Source organism: Tachypleus tridentatus, chromosome 9 (genome assembly GCF_004210375.1).
Source record: "Tachypleus tridentatus isolate NWPU-2018 chromosome 9, ASM421037v1, whole genome shotgun sequence".
Classification (NCBI taxonomy): Eukaryota; Metazoa; Arthropoda; class Merostomata; order Xiphosura; family Limulidae; genus Tachypleus; species Tachypleus tridentatus.
The window spans coordinates 79,338,180-79,357,901 of NC_134833.1; the positions used below are offsets into that span (position 1 = coordinate 79,338,180).

Sequence of the window (19,722 nt, forward strand, 5' to 3'; positions counted from 1 at the left end):
TGTGAAAATGTAACTGATAAATAATTTGCGTTAGAATTATTTTAATAGTTATTAACTGGAAAATTAACTTATTATTATTATCTATCGCTGAGAAATCTTAGACTTAAATTAGTGTGTCTTTGTCAGGCAGAAGAATGATCCATGAACGTATTGGAACTCTTCACTAATTTCGATTACGAAATGTATTTTCTACCTCTAGCAACAACATATACAAGATATCAGAAAATCCTATGTTATCCATAAATGTACTGAAATAACAGAAAGTCATTCGACACAAGGAGAAATTGCTGTACGTGGTCGTACTTTGGTACTGTTTAGTGTAGCATGTATATCTAGCTCGCCCCCCGCTAGTACAGCGGTATGTCTCCGGGTTTACAACGCTACAATCAGGGGTGCGATTCCCCTCGGTGGGCTAAGCAGATAGCCCTTTGTGGCTTTGCTATACTAAAACACACACACACATATCTAGCTTTTATGTGTGTTCAGAAAAGCGTAATAATTTTCATTAATACGGCTAGCTCACCTGATTAAACTGTAATGTAATTTAATAGGGTATCCCTCGGGAGAGGTTTAAATAGATGTTTAAATTATAGTTAAAACCGCAACATCGCAGGTTCTTGTTTTTCACTGCGAACCGTATGCGACTTTGTCGACACAGCATCACGTTTATTTCGTGAGGTTAGAACAAATGTAAACAACTCACATTGGCTTCAAAAGAGAGAGAGAGAAAAGAAATCAGTCTACTTGTTATAACCTGTCATTCTTTGTTTTGAACCATGACTGAACAACACTTTCACGGAAACAAAAAAAAAATATTGCTATAAGCTAATATGGGTTTGTTGGCTAGAAGAAGCTGAAATTTTTTAATATTGTCGTTAAAGATGGGCTTGGAGATTTAAAGTTGAATCAGAATTTTTCTTTTGGATATTCGAAACTAGATTATAAATAGGAGATAGTCGTCAATATTGTAATGAGCATTTCAAGAAATTGTACAGTATTAGCTATCCCTGTGCGCAAGTGGGTTTATTTTATTTGAAATTAGTCCTAGATTGTTAGAAGGGTTTGAACGTTATTTATAACGTAGATTTACGATATTTTAATACAGCGTACAAGTATTCAAGCTTTTAAGTTATAGAAACGTTAGGAGATAAACAAATTTGTTATGGTTTAAGTGGGCTCAACTTTAAAAAATTATTTTCACCAGATAATTTAAACGAACACGTCATTGAAAGAAAATGACTACAGGTATAATGTCAAGAGTATAATATTTTGTTGAAAATAAAAAAAATCTGAATATATTTAAGTTGGAATTACAAGTACCGAAGATGGAAAATAATGATATTCACGCATTACTTTAAAAAGATGGTGAAATTATTGAGACAGAGACCAACAGAAGGAAGAGACAACAATATGTTAAAATATCAAGAGAAAAGGGTAAGAAAATGAGAAAAACATAAGATAAATTTAAGAGAAATAGTTAAATGAAGAAAATCAATTATGTAAAGAATATTAAAAATCAACAGTTAAACCTGTTTGAAGACAAGATGGACGAAACTGTTGAAAATATAGAGACAGATTAGAGTAATAAGATTGAAGAAGAGTGAAAAGACTATAATGGTAAAATTAACTAAATTAAAAGTGAATTAAAGAAATACTTCAATGATATTATAAAGGAACATCTGAAAACAATGAATTATTAATTTCAAGTATGAAACCCACTACACCTCCTTCTGCATCATCCCAGGAATTTCAACCCAAAACTACATCAGCTACTGGATATGAAATACGAGAATGTATTTGGTCTACATCTATTACGATTGCTGCTATTCCCTATGTTACTAAAGGACCTTCCTGGAGTATTTCAGCCATGAAATCACTAAATCCAATTCTAGAATTTAGCTGGTTGATTGAGAAACCAGTGAATATTGATGGAAAGGTCTCATGAAAATTATATCTAGCTCATTTAGAAATAAATATTCAGAGTGGATGGATATAATAATGAACTTCAAGTTATCCATCTTCCTGCCCATCGAAAAGGACCAGCTTTGATAACATTAAGTAAGCATTCAGCTGAAAGCTGTAGTAATTATAAACCATTGGTTGTCACCTTATCCAAAAGGTTCAAATGTCACAGTAAAAAGAAGCATCTAGAGCAAATTTTTAAACATAGTACAGAAAAAAGAAGATATCTAAGCCAAATGTGAATAATATTTTAAAGAGCTTGACCAAATAATTTTGCATGAGCAGTTTTCGTGAAATGATGGATTTGTTTGCACGTAACCAATTTATATATTCTATGACAAATAAGAATATGAGGATTATGTTGAAGCAAAGTAGATGCACGTATTTAAAGAAGTTATGTAGTTGGTGGTGCAAATTAAATCCGCCAAAGTTTCAGACAAACTACTAACTACTAGAAGTTATGGAAATATTAGATTCTGTAGCAATGAAACATCAGTTCAACTTGTCGATGGTGCAGAATAACTGAAAATGTTAGTTAGACAACTAGTTAAACAGGTTTGTTTGTGTTTTATTATAGCAAAGCCACATCGGGCTATCTGCTGATTCCCCGAGAGGAATCGAACCTCTGATTTTAGCGTTGTAAATCCGTAGACTTACTGCTGTACTAGCGGGGGACCAGTTAAATAGAACAGAGAAGAAAACCTAGTGGATAATAGATATTTTAAGTGTATCTTGAAGAACATATTGATAGGAACTTTAGACAAAGGCCAATATGGAATAAGAGCTGCTTTCGAATAATTCCAGAAATAAGTAATTTTTATAGGCATAGGGAACCAGGCTATTACAGTAGAGACTGTAAGAAAAAACAGCTGTTATCAAGGCAAAGAGACAGAATCCACTCAGATTAAAGAGAAAATAGAGCTAAAGAGACATCTAAAAAACAGGAATTAGTTGGGTTTATTATGCAAAATTCAGTTAGAGACATTCAATCTATTCCATACAAGAAAGGAAGTTCATCATTTGAAAAAGATAATTCACTTATACACGGTCTTATTAATGGTAATTCTTGCAATATGCTGATTGACACTGGGTCTAGAGCTACAATGATTAATCACAAGTTGTTAACGAAAAATTGAAAAGTTCCTCAGGAGACCGAGACAAAAGGATTTATGCAAACAGCAAAAGGGAAGTTGAAAGTGATCCTTGTCGTAGGAATCTTCTCTATGTCTCATAATGTGTAAGTGATTGACATTGAGGAGGAGTGCATTTTGAAAACTCATTTCATACAAAGACATAGATACGAGGCTAGGTTAGATCCAAATATCTTCACAGTCTATGACCAGGAAATCCCTATGTACCACATTACAATTACTACACCAGAGTTTAAACTTCTAATGGGAACAAGGACAGTGGTCATGGCACTACCAAGAAGTGCAAATATTAGCAATAAATCTTCATTTAGTGACAGGGTCGTGATGACACCCAATACTCTGATATGTTTTTAGAAATTAATAATTAAAAGAGTTCTCGCGAATGTCAAAAATAAAAATGTTGGCATGACTTAAAACAAAGCAAGAGGTAGTTATGATATAAATCCTGAAAAACTAGATTTCATTGAAGTGACATGTTATGTTTGAAGAATTTTCGGTGTAAGGAAGGAAAAACTCCAAATTGAAATACGTGTTCAGTGGATAGCCAATCCAACCCAATAATTATCCATTATGATCATCTTTAGAAGCACTTCAGGGTAGAATAGACAACTGGTGGCTCTATAAAATAACTTGTCATTGAAAAGTTAACATGTTAAGGAGTCCAGAATTTTTGTAGGGACTACTTCCAAAAGATCATCAAAGACAGAGCCACCAGCAGATTCACTCGACTACCTACCGAAAAAGAGCTCCCAAGATGTGATAGGACAGTCAATGAGAGCAAGGAACAACCTGCTATCCTATTTGTATATCACGAGCTTCGTAAGAGTAAAACACTTGATTAATGGACAAAGCTAGTGTAATTTTTTTCTTTATATTAAGATTGATCAAACGACCTTACAATCCACGGAGGAAGCTATGTTGTAAATTGAACAATACAAACAATAAACAAGAAGTAATCCTCAATAGTCATGGTACTTGAAATTCTTTTTCGCGGTATTAGACCTTTGGCGTGGTCAAATACATCAATAAAAAAAGATTTGACCTCTTGAGTCCAAAACTGTAATTGGATCTTAAATCGATCACGAACTGACGAAGCTGTGAGCCAAAAGTTTTTACTTGAAAAGAAACACAAAATTCAGAGCCGTTCTGTACTCCACTATGCTGTGGCTAAAAATAACTAATTTATGAACACCTAATACACAAATAAAAGAACAATACAATGAACTGTCCCTAATTAGTTATAAAATTGCTGATTAAGATGATCGGTATTACTTAGCTTACTTACGTGGGATTTCTTCCCGTTGATGTTATGGTTGTTTGACCTGCTCTAGAAAAATAAAATAAAAAGACTAGCTTTCTGGTTCACCAGTTCTTCTGAATGAAAGTAAGGTTCACTCAAATAAAACCAATAAATAAATTGGTTTTAAAAATAAAATAAAAAGATAATATTATGTTATTACTCCTTACACTAAAATATGACTAGTACCTAAATTAGATAAACTCGATTACAATTAAAACTCACTTGCATAATACAGCTTACGCTATAACAGTTGTTTATCATGAAAAACGATAATATGAATAGCACCTACACTACTATATGTCTGTCATAACCGAGCCAGCCCGATGAGCTCCGATATTGGGCGAAGTGACTCGTTTCCACTGGACACGACAGATTTAGTGGATTGACATATTATAACATTTTTCTTTGCTTTCATTCAAAAGTGTTTAGTATTTATACATTGAAGTTACTGAAATATACAAAGTATTGTCTTAGTTTTGATCAATGAGGTGATATTTCTTTGTTTAAAGATCTTAAGTCCAGCTAATTCCTTTTCTCCAATGCCTGCTTAGCTCTTTATTGTGTCTTTGATCTAGTTGAGCTATGTTTCCAACAATTATAATAGTTTCCTTTTCCAGACATTCTATGACTTTTATTTGCAATTTCCGTCGATAAATTACAGTTGAAACACCTTTTGTCTTGGGGTTTGCTTTCTCAGTCCTGAGTATACAATTGTATAATTAACAATTAGGAATTGTTGTTTTTTCTTCTAAAGAGAGTTGATATTTCCATATTCCGAGAACTGATTGTCTTGTAATTTCTGGACGGTGGTTTTTGCTGTTTAACTTTAACTGATTCATTTTTCATCCTTAACTAGACAGTTTCCTTTAACAATGCTCACTTTGCTTTAGCCAAATTCGAATATCCTCTTCCACTATGGCATCTATGACGTGGTTTCATGCAAACTAATTCACCATTTCACTTGGAACAATCGGGTAAGATAACTGAATAAACCTTTCTAGATATTTCGTAGGTTCGATTATGGTTTCGGAGGTTTTGGGTCTCGTTTCAAAATAATACAACTTTTGTAAGTGATCTTGTGTGTTAACTTTTTAACCAGAATACATGTTTAACAGGTAAGCTTTGAGAGTGGAATTCTTAGAGGGATGCAGACAGACGCGTGAATAGTCTGACACAACATTTCTCATGTCAGTTACTAGATATCATAGAGTTGACATCTTTTCATATTTCCTGTGGCTTCTTCTATCTTTATGCTATAATTCTTGTGTAATTGATCAGTCTTGCTGCTATAATCCTTTTTAATTTACTGACATAGTTTGTACTTGAATCTTTCTTTTTGTTTAGTTCCAATAATATATTTCATCTTGTCTTCAATCAATTTAATTTTTATGACTTTTCTCTAAATATTACATTTCTTATTTGAAATTCTCCTTGAGTTTCCATTTCTTACCTTTTGATCAGTTTCAGTTTTCTTCTCGGGTTTTAACTTGTGGCTCTTTCTTCTAATTTGTTTTTGTTTCTTATCCTTCCATTTTATTTACTTTTTTTACCCCTTTCTTTCTCAACTATTATTGGACCTCTGTAACTGTCCCTGTTCCCTCTTTCCTAATTCTGTTTCTCTTTTTCTGCTCTTTATTCCACTGCTTCGTCATTTCCTAGAAATTTTCACCTCAGTACAGGCACACGTTCTCATTGTGAAACTTGCTGTTGAATACATATATTTTTTAATGTTCTCTCCCAAAACTGTCCTATTCCTGATTAATGTTATAAAGGTTTCCATTATTGAGCTCGTTAATTTTAATTATTAGGTAAAACAAAGCAGAGTCTAATCACCTGATAGCAGAATATGGTTTTATTCCTTCAACTAACAAATTATACTAGTGCATTCGCTGAGTGATACGCCTAAGTCACAAATAACTTCAACAGTCACTTGCTTGTTAAGCGAACTGTTGTATCTATACAATAAATTCAGAACTGGCTGACTACACACTCAATAGCTAATTAGCTGAAAGACAACATTGTAACAATCGGAGTCAATGACTAACTAACTTACAAACTGATTGACTAACTGACTAATTAATCAACAACAACTCTCTGATATTTCTATACTTTTATAATGTTCTGTCTCCAGTTTTCTAGAAAATTCGAAAAATCACGTCAAATCCAGAACTCAGGATATTTCCAGGCTGATCATTATTACATTATTCCAAAATTCCTACTAGCAACTGATTGTTTAGAACTAAGTACAAAGCTTCCTAAATTATCTGTGCTCTGCCCGCCACGGATATCGAAACCCGGTTTCTCGTGGTGTAAATCCGCAGACATATCGTTAGGCCCTACAAGCAAGCAAAATAAACATTTAAATTACAAAAATACAACATGTATTGATTTTGTTATTTACTTTCGAACATTTTATCACACAGAAATAAACACATTAATCTTTCACTGTCTTATGGGTGATCAATTATTTGAAATAAATCAATATTTTGGATAACTGTGTAATATTACAGATATCATTACATATAAAAGCAGTAATTTTATAAAATATCAGAAAACTGGGCCGTTTAAATGGGTTTAATTTGACTATTCATTTATAAAACTGATTACTGTTCAAAATTGTCAAAACTTTCAGGGGCGTAGCCATACTTTTAAAAACTTACGAACGAGATTGGTCAATGGTATCAATAACAATAATAATTTGGTCAGAATATATTTTCTTACAAAGATATGCACGTCTGGTTATCACTAGAATGATTATGGTTTTCATTGTAAAATACATTAGAGAAAAGTCACCGAAATTACGATAAGCACAGAAACAAGAACAACAAAAAATTATATACACATGTGTATAATGTCTAGCTACGCTGTTGATTGCACACAATTGCCTAGAAAGCATGAATTTTGTTCTTATATCTAAGTTTGTTTCTTAAACACAATGATCTGGCAAAAACAAAAGACTTATATATTGCATTACAATGGTTGTTCACCCTACCACCACCAGTTTCTCAGAGGTAAGTCTGAGGGTTGATTACGCTACAAATAGGATTTCTATATACGCTTTGGGCAGGGAAAGGATAGCCTTCTATGTAGCTTTGGGTTTAACAACAAACGAATAAATACAAAGAATTGAATAAGGCTAATTTGGAATGAACTAGGGGGCTCGTTCATTATAAGAGACCTTGTTTTGTACGGTGTGCCTCTCACAACACGAGCGAATGAGGTTGCTTTAGGCAGGAACTACTAGAGGTTTAAGTTGAGAAAAAAAATTAATTTATTGATTTGCGTCATGAACTGAATGTTTATGACTATTTTTATTTCTGTTTCAACACAATACGGAAAAGCCTCCATCTTGGTGTCCATGTATGTTACAAAATGTCTCTGGCATTGGATAACAACTTATTGGATAATTATATTATTGTGTTGGTTACTTATAACTGTTTCTCAGTATTATTTGCTTAACACCACTCTTTCATTTTAATATCAGTACAGTGTAACGTATGTTTGTGTTTTCTTATAGCAAAGCCACATCGAGCTATCTGCTGAGTCCACCGAGGGGAATCGAATCCCTAATTAACGGGGAACATAGTATAATGTAATATAATCCTACGCTTTTCAGTTTATGTAAGTACAGCACTTGTCTGGTGTCCATGTCACGAGAACTTGCGCGCAAAAGTTCTTTCGCCTTACTTAACAGTATCGCTTCAACACCTGCAAAACTTAAAAGTGCAAACAGGTGTGACAGCATAGACCTCTTGTAAACCGTGAAGTTTCTAAAAACTTAAATAAATTGCATTATCACAACAAAGCAAAAGAATTATGCCATAAAAATGTCAAAAGCCGCTTACAATTTAAGCAATAGCTGCGATTTTTAAATGGAGGACTCCAAAGAAACATCTGGATAACACAGTAAATTATCATGCTTTGATTTGCAACCTAAAGTCACAGGGAAATTGAACGTTAAACCTACACTAAAAAGTCTGCGCGCGGAAAGCTTAGGTTAAGTTAGCTAACGTAAGCAGAACGAACGTGGAACGAGGGTCAATGCAACAGGTAAATCAACGTTACCAAGTAGCACCTGTGACCAAGCACGTACGCCGCTTAGAAGCTGTAGCACGCTTTCACCTACAGCTGATGAACGATGTTGTGTTTATGCACGTGCAACCTGTAAAGTATTCTGCCGTTAACAACAGGTACAGGTTGGTATTTCTATTTTCTAAACACCAACGTTAAAAGAGAGTTGTGTTTCAGAACTAAGACAATCGATTTAGAGTTCCATGATTTCTTACTGTTCATAACTGAAAAAGAAGTCGATAAAAGTTAAAATATATTAGTGTAATAGAGCTGATTGAATATTTCTACCACCTTGTGGATCCTCAGAGAATAAATTATTGGTAACATCGGCTAAGAAAACCTCTAGTTAGGGATAAGATTATACGATTTCTTCAAGTCTCTTGCACAATGTTCGTCTCTTTGTGTATTACCATATTTTTACAATCTCTCAGTTGATAGCGTCATGATACGAAATGTTTTGCTTTTAACATGGTGGCTTACGTATTTAATACGACGTTGTGAGAAGAAACTGTTTACATTTCTACTTCAGCTGTTTTTCTGTAATTTTTATCCTTCTCTTAAATTCAGTATCAGAACAGTATGGCGTGTTATAATATAAAACAACAGTACTTGTATAGATTACAAGCCAAAAACAGTATGGCGTATTATAATATAAAACAACAGTACTTGTATAGATTACAAGCTAAAAACAGTATGGCGTGTTATAATATAAAACAACAGTACTTGTATAGATTACAAGCCAAAAACAGTATGGCGTATTATAATATAAAACAACAGTACTTGTATAGATTACAAGCTAAAAACAGTATGGCGTGTTATAATATAAAACAACAGTACTTGAATAGATTACAAGCCAAGAACAGTATGGCGTGTTATAATATAAAACATCAGTACTTGTATAGATTACAAGCCAAGAATAGTATGGCGTGTTATAATATAAAACAACAGTACTTGTATAGATTACAAGCCAAGAACAGTATGGCGTGTTATAATATAAAACAACAGTACTTGTATAGATTACAAGCTAAAAACAGTATGGCGTGTTATAATATAAAACAACAGTACTTGTATAGATTACAAGCCAAGAACAGTATGGCGTGTTATAATATAAAACAACAGTACTTGTATAGATTACAAGCCAAGAACAGTATGGCGTGTTATAATATAAAACAACAGTACTTGTATAGATTACAAACCAAGAACAGTATGGCGTGTTATAATATAAAACAACAGTACTTGTATAGATTACAAACCAAGAACAGTATGGCGTGTTATAATATAAAACAACAGTACTTGTATAGATTACAAACCAAGAACAGTATGGCGTGTTATAATATAAAACAACAGTACTTGTATAGATTACAAACCAAGAACAGTATGGCGTGTTATAATATAAAACAACAGTACTTGTATAGATTACAAACCAAGAACAGTATGGCGTGTTATAATATAAAACAACAGTACTTGTATAGATTACAAGCCAAGAACAGTATGGCGTGTTATAATATAAAACAACAGTACTTGTATAGATTACAAGCCAAAAACAGTATGGCGTGTTATAATATAAAACAACAGTACTTGTATAGATTACAAGCCAAGAACAGTATGGCGTGTTATAATATAAAACAACAGTACTTGTATAGATTACAAGCTAAAAACAGTATGGCGTGTTATAATATAAAACAACAGTACTTGTATAGATTACAAGCCAAGAACAGTATGGCGTGTTATAATATAAAACAACAGTACTTGTATAGATTACAAGCCAAGAACAGTATGGCGTGTTATAATATAAAACAACAGTACTTGTATAGATTACAAGACAAAACAACATTTTTGCTAATTTCTTTCGCTTCGATGCGTTTTCGACACCTGCTAAAATTATAACGCGTTTGTTTGTACACGTTTACACTGAATACACTCTAATCAACTGTGTTAAATACAAAAAAAACTTGTGCACTTTAGAACATAAGGTTGGTATTTTAATTGGCTACAACACAAGTCCATGTTTGAATAACTGACGAATTTTAAACAATCTACTACATAAACATGCTAATATTTGTAAGTTTAAGGCATCTCCTAACAAAAACGAAGTCAAACACTGCATAAAAGCAATGTTTTAAAAATGACAACAGACGCAGAGTTACTGGTTTTCATCACTTGCTAATCCTGAACGGCTCAAACCAGATCTTCTCATTAAAATGTAACAACATAACAATGTTGTGTTAAAATATCTCAAATCATTTTTATTGCTAGGAAACACTAAAACCAATGTCTTTATTGTGCTACAACAGTTGATTGCGTTATAACTAATAGAAGTCTGTGTTTGAGAAACATTGTATTGCTGTGAAATAGGACAATGTTTATGTTAATTTACAACACATTTTTAGACAGTGTATGGTTACTTACATATTCTGTGAATATCGTTATGACATGAAGCTATTTGTTCAAAATCTAGTCACTTATTCTGTATACAGGTCGACTCAAGAGAATTTTACTTCGAATGCAGCACTTAGAATAAAGTCACTCGTATATTTTGAAGCTAAGGTATGATGCTGATTATTGTAGTTATATTACTTTATGTTTAAAAAGTTTCAGCTTTCTGGTATATGATCAGAATATTCTTCTATATCATAAGGAAGATCAACGGTAATTTAAAATGATTTCATATTCGTAATGGAATCATACTAAAACTGGCTCTAGCATCACTATATATAAGCAATAAGAAACCGGTGCTGTAATCTAGTACATCAAAATTATTAAATATGAGCTGTAAATCTAAGTCTGAGGGTTTCAAACCGTTAATACTATAGTTTATAATTATTCACTTTTCTTTAGATTGGTTTACGTAGTTATTAAAGCCACTTTTGTTCATGTACGATAGTTATAGAATTGATTTCAATACACTACCCTTCAATGTTCAAGACAACATGTGTTTTCATTCACATTGCAAGTTTTAGTTCCAGCCCTGATGAAAGGTGTTTTACCGTACCATTCATCATCCCTTCCCTTTTTATAACCATCTCTTTATATTACACAAACATTTAAATTTAGCCACTGCTGACCGTTTTTGATTTTGACCATTGCTGAATGAAAACACATGTTGTCTTGAACATTCAATCAATCATTTATTGAAGTAAAAAAAAGGGCATGCGATATAGAAACTACTAACTATGGTTATACATAGCTTGATCAATGTTGGCTAAGATTTGATTTTCTTTAGTTTTACTGTAATGTGCATGGTAAATAATATCAGCCAGATTTCACACAGAAGTCAAAAGCATTTTAATTATCGTCCAACTATTGTGAACAGTCGGTTATGTTTGATATTATTGTAACTTTGAAAAGCGACTGTGAATGTACTTGGTAGTAGCCTAGTAAGCAAGTAACAACTTATGATAATACATAATAATCAGGAACATGTGTTGTAAAACAGTCACTACTCTTCACGTTAGTAGCCTGGTGAACTTATTAATACCTTACAGTGATCAAGAATATCTGTAATATAATGTATGCCATTGTCTACAGTAGATATTATTGCCAGATTCAGCAGATATCACAATTTCATGAAGCAGTATTCCAATAACAGCTTCAATTTACCAAGAATACGTATAGTTAATATACATGAAATGGCGCTCGTTCACTGGGACTCAATGTTTTTTTATTCATATAATCATTAACGATTACATTAAAATAACTAATATACATGAGCACTTCTACAGGCTCCTCTTGATGAAAATTTATATCATCTATAGGTATTTGGGTAAGATTACACGTCTTAAAACTTGTAACAAATGATTAAGTTCTTGTTATTAAAATCTTTAATATGGGAATATATTTGTTAATGATCAAACGACTTAAAACTTGAAGTGTTTGTGTAGGTATTTTACACTGTAAAGTTCATGTTATTGTGAACATTTCAGTTTTTCTTGGTGGAAAAATGTTATTAGCAGTTTGTGTGGCATTATAATTACAAAATTGAGGCTATATAAATATTTCCCTCTACAAAACCTAAATGTTTTGTATTATTATGTAAATTAATTACCCTTTATTAAAATCTGTGAGGATCATTACAGTTAAAAATATGGTTACTTGTGCATGATTTTCGATACATAAATCTGTAGTATACATGGATATGAATAGGTTATAATCGGGTACAATGTATACACATCTACAGCATCTAGAATTTCTCTACACAAGTTCACTCGAACTGCTACCTACCATCGTTATCTTTCAACGTAATCAATGGCTTCTGAACCAACTTTTTCTTCTTTTATTTCTCCCACTGCAAGGGAAATCTAGAGAAAGTCTCGTGGAGCTAATCTTGTGACAGCCCGGGCTGCACACGTGGCTGCTTGCTATATATAAGCAGCGTGTGTCATTTCCAGTATGCGTAGGGTTGTTAGCATTGGTCTACAACAGAGGTTTGGGCGCTTCGTACGGTGCCCTCATGCAGCTGCTGGCGCCGCCAAGGTTATCAGGGTCAGTGACTGTTCGCACAAACCTGACCATTACCTGTGTTCAAGATAGGCATCACAGTGGGCTGGGCCTGGTTCTTTCTGAACTGTCATGTTATAATACACCCTACAGCTGATTTTCGTTCTTTTTTTTATCATCTTCCTTTTTCTTGTTTTTGAGAAATAGTAGTTCTTATTGTGTTGGATTATGTGATCCCAACGATAAACACGTTTTTTTGGTTTACTTTCTGGTGTGTTCTTTTGTTTTCAAGCGAAGTCTTCTAAGCTCAGAAAGCTTGTTATGTTTTGCTTTTACGATTTTACTTTTGTAATGCTGGTACAAGCAGAGGTGCTATCAGACTATTGGATAAATAAATAAACACGTTAGCTTTAAAGAAGTTATACCGTATAGCAAACTACAAGACAGGTTCAGTGTACAAATTCTGTAAATGTGTGGAACGTTATTAATAACAAAAACGTGGTGTTGATTGGTGACTCAGTGGTCAGGAGTTCATAGGATTTCTTGTTTCCCTTAATAGATAATCCACAAAACTACAATTTCAATGTTCTGCGTTACGAATGATAGCACCATACAAAGAACTTTTTTTTTTCCAAGTAGCAATAAGGAATCAAAAACATGCTACGCACCCCGTGAGAAAAGTAGGGGGGGGGTGATCCCCTGAGCTCCCGTAGTGGAGGCGGCTTTGGAAATGAAAACAGTGACGTCAGAAACGTCTAATCAACATAGTTTGTAGATGTAAACGATAAACATACAATGCGCTTCAGAGAAAAACATAATCAGTGCATAGTTGCAAGCAATTAGCGAATACATGCATTTATATTAGGATGAACATGTGCAATATTCTTCCAACAATATAGCATCTAAAACAACAAAGAGATAGAAGAGCTGCAAACAATAGTGGTGTATACAACATAATTTCGAACAATGGATACAGGCAGCATTGTTTTAAGAACCATTTACCAAGTTAGATGAAAAAACGTAGATATTTCGAGAATATAAGATGAATAACAAAATATGCTTATTTGGACTTTTACGCACAATAAAGAAATACTTATTTAAATAGATGTATTCAGCGTGATTAAAAACTACCTCAATAAATACTATATAACTGGGTATAAAGTGTTTTAGTTGAAATATTTGCATAGCCCTAATTTTGAGCTTTAGACCGGATACAGAATAGTGTGGTTAAGATAGCATTTTGACAAACAAACCTAACCCTCCAGTGACTCAGCGATAAGTATGATAACTTAACTCTAAAATACGGGCTTCAATACTTGTGATGGGCACAACACAGAATACCAATACCTGATGTGTAGGTTTGTGTTTAACGGCAAACGAACAAATAATAAATAACTTTATGTAATTAATACGATCAGGGGCGGATCGGCCCACCGGGATACTGGTGTACTCGATATATTCTTAGAAATTGATTTTTGAAGTTTAATTGTTTAAACTTAATGCAGCATGTGTTATTGCCAGGGTTGGTCCTTCATGCCAATCCGGCTCTGAGTACATTTTCAACCTAGAACACGAAGTACTTATAGTTTCCGGCACTGCACATAGTATTAGAATCAGTTAACTGGGGTATGCAGATTTTCGAGAGTCAAAACAGTTTATTAACTGTAACAGATTTACCATTAAACGTTTTTGTTTTTTTTGTATATCTATGTGTGTTTCCTTTTAATGCATGTGACATATATTGTTGGCTGTGCATTGCGCAAGTCTCGCCTGTTCTCTAAATTTGCAGAAGATTCTTGAGAGTAAGAATAAACAACACTTGTTTTACAAAAAGCCAGCGTGTTCGAATATTGTTGAGCGTTCTAGAAATTTGCTTAAAACTATATAAGCCAACGCGCCAAGAAACAGGAAGAAAAATATTTATAGTCAACAATTTAAGTCAACTTAAATGATGTCCCCATGTTATCACTTAAAAGGTTCTCCCTCCCCATGTTATCACCTCGGAAGCTATAATTGTGATTAATGCTTATTAATCGGAAAACTACAGAATTTGACCAGAAATGTTTATAGATTTCGAACACTACAAATTGTTCAACTTCAGTAAATTACTTCGGACGTTATTATTCCTACGGGAAAAGTCAACTTGTAAAGGTGTGAGGCTAAACAAAAATCGAAAAGCTAGCTAGCTTAAGCGAGCTAGGTGTGACAGTATGAACTCAGAATTAATTTGCTCGTCGTGGACCTGGATTAGCGATAAGATATTTAGTGTTTAAACAGATAGAAGACTCAGTATTGTCTATAAGTTTGTAAAACTCTTGTATCTATAAACCAGTATTGTAATAGGTATCATTATAAATCGTATTGTTGTTTGTATATTAAAATAATTTGTGTTAAAAATGAAAATAATGAGTATCAATCTTGTTGACAAATATCATAAATTTGATATTAAGAATTAATTAACTTCTAAACTCAAATTTACGGTTATTTGAAATAGTAATATCTTAACATAAATAACATGATAAATCGGAGACTAGTCAGATGTAAATTATAATACGTAACACTGAACGCGTGTAAACACATTTGTATCACACTCTAAAGAAATTCTATTCTAGATTAAGACAAACAATCAGTTAAAGAGTGGTAAAATTTTCGATTTCTTCTTGTTGAAAAGGCTAAAGATATAATAAGCAGAGAGAACTAGGACGAAAATCATTTCACAAGTAAATGATAATTTAACTACGACTTGCCAATTGTAACAAATATAGTGATATTATTTTATGAATATTTGTTTTATAATTTCGATAACGCAATTGCTTTCGACAGCCACCAGATAAAAAACTGATGACTTATGGGTCAAGGGGAAAGTGGAAGATACGAAATGAAGAAATGAATGGTGGAGTATTCCACTGTCTGTGTTAATAACCATATGAGATTTGTATTTGGATGGAAGTTAATTTTTCATCAATACATAAATAATATCGCATATTAAAAGTGATAAATATCAAAAGAAATAAGCCTTCAAAGAGTGGTGAAAAATTACTACTCTTTTATCGTTTGTGTACTTGGTCTTTTCCATTATATAAACAAAATACTTAAATGATGTCCCCATGTTATCACTTAAAAGGTTCTCCCTCCCCATGTTATCACCTGAAAGGTTTTCCATCCCCCTTGTTATTACTTAAAAGGTTCTCCCTCCCCATGTTATCACTTGAAAGGTTTCTCCCTCCCCATGTTATCACCTGAAAGGTTTCTCCCTCCCCATGTATATTACTATTTTGTCAAATGAGCTTAAGTTATCAGGCAACTATCTTATCTTATTGTCAAATGTACCCCATATAAACTCTCTATGATGAATATTTTACAGTACAATTAGTGCAAATAAGCCTTTAAATAGCCTCTAATTGGCTTTACTTGACATGTATGTACAATGGGTCTTTTCGTGGCGTAACGTTTACTCATGCAGCTAGGTATGTGGTATTCCAACTTTTTTGTTTCCCCAGAATCAAGTATATTAGCTTTTGTATCTACTTCACCATCGGAACTGGATTAACCCTCTAGCACAATAAAAAAGGATATTTTTTTGCGATATTCGAACCACCTGGCTAATGCAAATTTAACATTGAGAATTTATTAGATTTCAATGATACAAGTTTTAATGCGGAAGGTGTTTGATAAAGAGTCGAACTGATAGAAGATACTTATTTCTGTAGAAGATACTTATTTCTGTAGAAGATACTTATTTCTGTAGCTGGTGTATGAATCGTATGCAAAGGAGAATGCAAAACTGTTTCTAGCATTATTTATTGTCGTGCATGATGACATTAAAAGCCTAAATTACACTTAATATGCTAGGGCATTGTAATTGCAGTACAGATAAATGAATGAATTTTAAAAAATGTATGTATTTATTTGAAAACAATGAATATAAATACGAAATCACTTCCCAAGTCTCTCCCCCGGCCCCGCCACATACACACACACCTTCTCTCGCGACAACGATTAAATCGTATTTTCTCCATTTTCCCTGACGGATCTAAAATTAGCCTGGAAAAAAAATGAGGTATTACCCTTTCCGAGGAGACTACGCAAGAGTTAGTGCAATCAGCTTGTCATTAGAAATTCAATGAAAATTTTGTTTTATAACAAGATACTGACTGAGTTCTGTGATCTATCTTCACCAGGTTTGTTTTGAATTTCGCGCAAAGATACACGAGGGCTATTTGCTCCAGCCGTCCCAATTTAGCAGTGTAAGATTAGAGGGAAGTCAGCTAGTAATCACCACTCACCACCAACTCTTGGGCTACTCTTTTACCAAGGAATAGTGGGATTGACCGTCACATTATAACGCCCCTATGGCTGAAAGGGCGAGCATGTTTGATGTGACGGGGAGCCTTCACCAGGAAACTTATATTTGTACTATGAAAATTGTAGTATGAGAAGTACTGATGTAGATTTAAAATTCTAAATGTAAAATTGCATAAATGAACATCTAATACAAACATTAAAACGTTTATTATACAACGCAAAACATCTTAAAATCGATACAAATTTCACATTTTTGTGAGTAAACAAAAAAGAAATGCTATTAGAAATTCAGAGAGGATCAAAATATGGAGAATAAGGAACGGAGAAAATATAGATATAACGATAGATTGAAACGGAAAATGAATTTGAATATATTTATGAATAAAATTAAATTAGATCAAATTAAACAAAAATTAGATTATTTTTATTTAGCAGTCGAAATAACCAACTATAATTATTACCCATAAATATAATAAATATTAGAAATAAACTTGAGCAGAGTAAGTTAATAATGTACAAATTGGAAAATAAAGTAGATAGATTAATTCTGACTGGTGGTTAAAGAAATAAATAAGTAAACTGGTATTAGTTAGATGAATCTAAATTGCTTTATAATTGTAGACAGTATAACAAAGACGAGGAAGCATTTTTTTCTATGTTTAGACCTACATAAAGGTTCAAAATAATGAAAAGTCAATAGGAAAAAATTAAGTATATACTTAGAAGTGATATAATTATTATTTAAAACTCACACAGCTTTACAATATATAAATTATTAAATGAATTAAAAATCGTAAAAGATAAGAAAGTTAAATATGTAACCAATGTTGGGATATAAATACTGATTTGCTAGATGGAAAATGTTATATATATATATTTATGAAGCAACTAGAGAGGTAAACTAATTAATTTTATGTTTAACTCATGTATTTGTAAGACAAATTGGAGAACTAAATTTATGTGTAACAATTATTAAAAACGCCAAAAGTAGTCATTATCCTATACCATTAAGAATAAATGTTGATGGAAACTATATAATATAAATTGAGAAGTAGTTTATCAAAAAAATTGATTATAAAATTTTTAAAACATTTAAGTAAAATGAATTACAAAAAATATATACTTATACAGATACTAATAACCCACAGAAAATACTTATAGAAATATTAATTAAAGAATCAAACAAATCAAAGTTATAAAACAAACAAATTTAAGAAACCGTGGACCACTAGTAAAACAATAGAGATGATGAAAGCTAGCAATAAAAGGTAAAAAAAAAACAGCAAAAAGAATCCATTAATAAATATTATGAAGATAGGTTTAAATATATGTGATTAACATATCATCATACAATATTGTTAGGTAATATGTAAATTGATTGCTAGACTATTAAACAACAGTGATTATTGTGATGTCAGGAATACGTAAGGAATTTTTATGCTGTTATATATTATAGTAAATAAAACCTACCAAAGACAGAGAAGTTTAGATATTTATTTACTTGGTAATGGTTTGCATGCTAGGATTGTGAATAAAATAATTCATGGTTTGCGACTCTTTTCCTCAAAAATGTACTCAGCATTTTGAAGAGTGATGGTCAAATTTCCCTATTCGGAAAGATAAAAGTAACCCTCTTTCTATTCTATCAGTGCGAAATAAGTGTTAGTCATGCGCAGATGGCTCTTCAGCAGTTTTGCGCGAAATTCTGAAACAAACTTATAAACTATTTATTTATCTATATACATATATTACAAAGAACTTTCATGTGGTCAGTTTCTTTATTCTATCAATTTTTCACCAACTTCCACCGCTCCTTTTTTTTTTTTTCGAAAAATTGGAAACTGTGAATTTCTTTACAGGGTTTGATATAATTCTCATTTAAAATATTGTACTTTTGTAACTGCAGTTGTAACCCATTGCATATAATTATATGGCGGTTAAATTATAATTAAATAGTTTTAAAATCGTTGTTATTTTAGGAAATTTTTTTTCATTTGCGGCGATACTAACATAAATTACTATCAAAACCTTTTATATGGATGAGACAGACCAAATGAGCTGGTGAAAATCTCGGAGGGTAAAGCTTGTTAGATATGTAATGCAAAGTTCTCAGCCCAAACGAGCCGTTTTTGCATATAAATTGATGCAAAGTTCCATTCTGTAATTCTGACACTATAATGAATTCTCTCAGATATTCAGCAATTCTTATAGACAAGCTCTTTTTCCAAAGTGGAGTCGTTTCTGGCTTTTTTTTTAATGTACTTTCCTTCAAGTGTAACTGAATAAATAGATATATTTTGTATTTCTATCTACATGTTAATCTTTTATTCTGATACAACGTTTCACTAGTTTTCCGTGATTTTGAAGACGTTTCAAATTCTAAGCTGAATCCTTTCTTACACACAATGTTGTTATGATCATTTCTTTCATTCTTACTTTAGGTGTGGTAATTAGTTGGACGTATCATTTCCTTTGGAAATAACAAATAATATTTTG

General features: G+C 32.5%; 2 protein-coding genes across 2 annotated transcripts in view; one reads left to right on the forward strand and one right to left on the reverse strand.

Annotated features, from left to right (window-relative positions):
* The window catches only part of LOC143225576 (uncharacterized), a 46,936-nt gene extending 42,315 nt beyond the window's left edge, over positions 1-4,621 (reverse strand). The window contains exon 1 of the mRNA XM_076455269.1: positions 4,399-4,621. The gene's annotated coding sequence lies outside the window, so the exon portion shown is untranslated. The remainder of the gene's footprint in view (positions 1-4,398) is intronic.
* Positions 4,622-8,476: 3,855 nt separating this feature from the next.
* dap (cyclin-dependent kinase inhibitor dacapo) overlaps positions 8,477-19,722 on the forward strand; it is a 37,131-nt gene continuing 25,885 nt past the window's right edge. The window contains exon 1 of the mRNA XM_076455271.1: positions 8,477-8,609. The gene's annotated coding sequence lies outside the window, so the exon portion shown is untranslated. The remainder of the gene's footprint in view (positions 8,610-19,722) is intronic.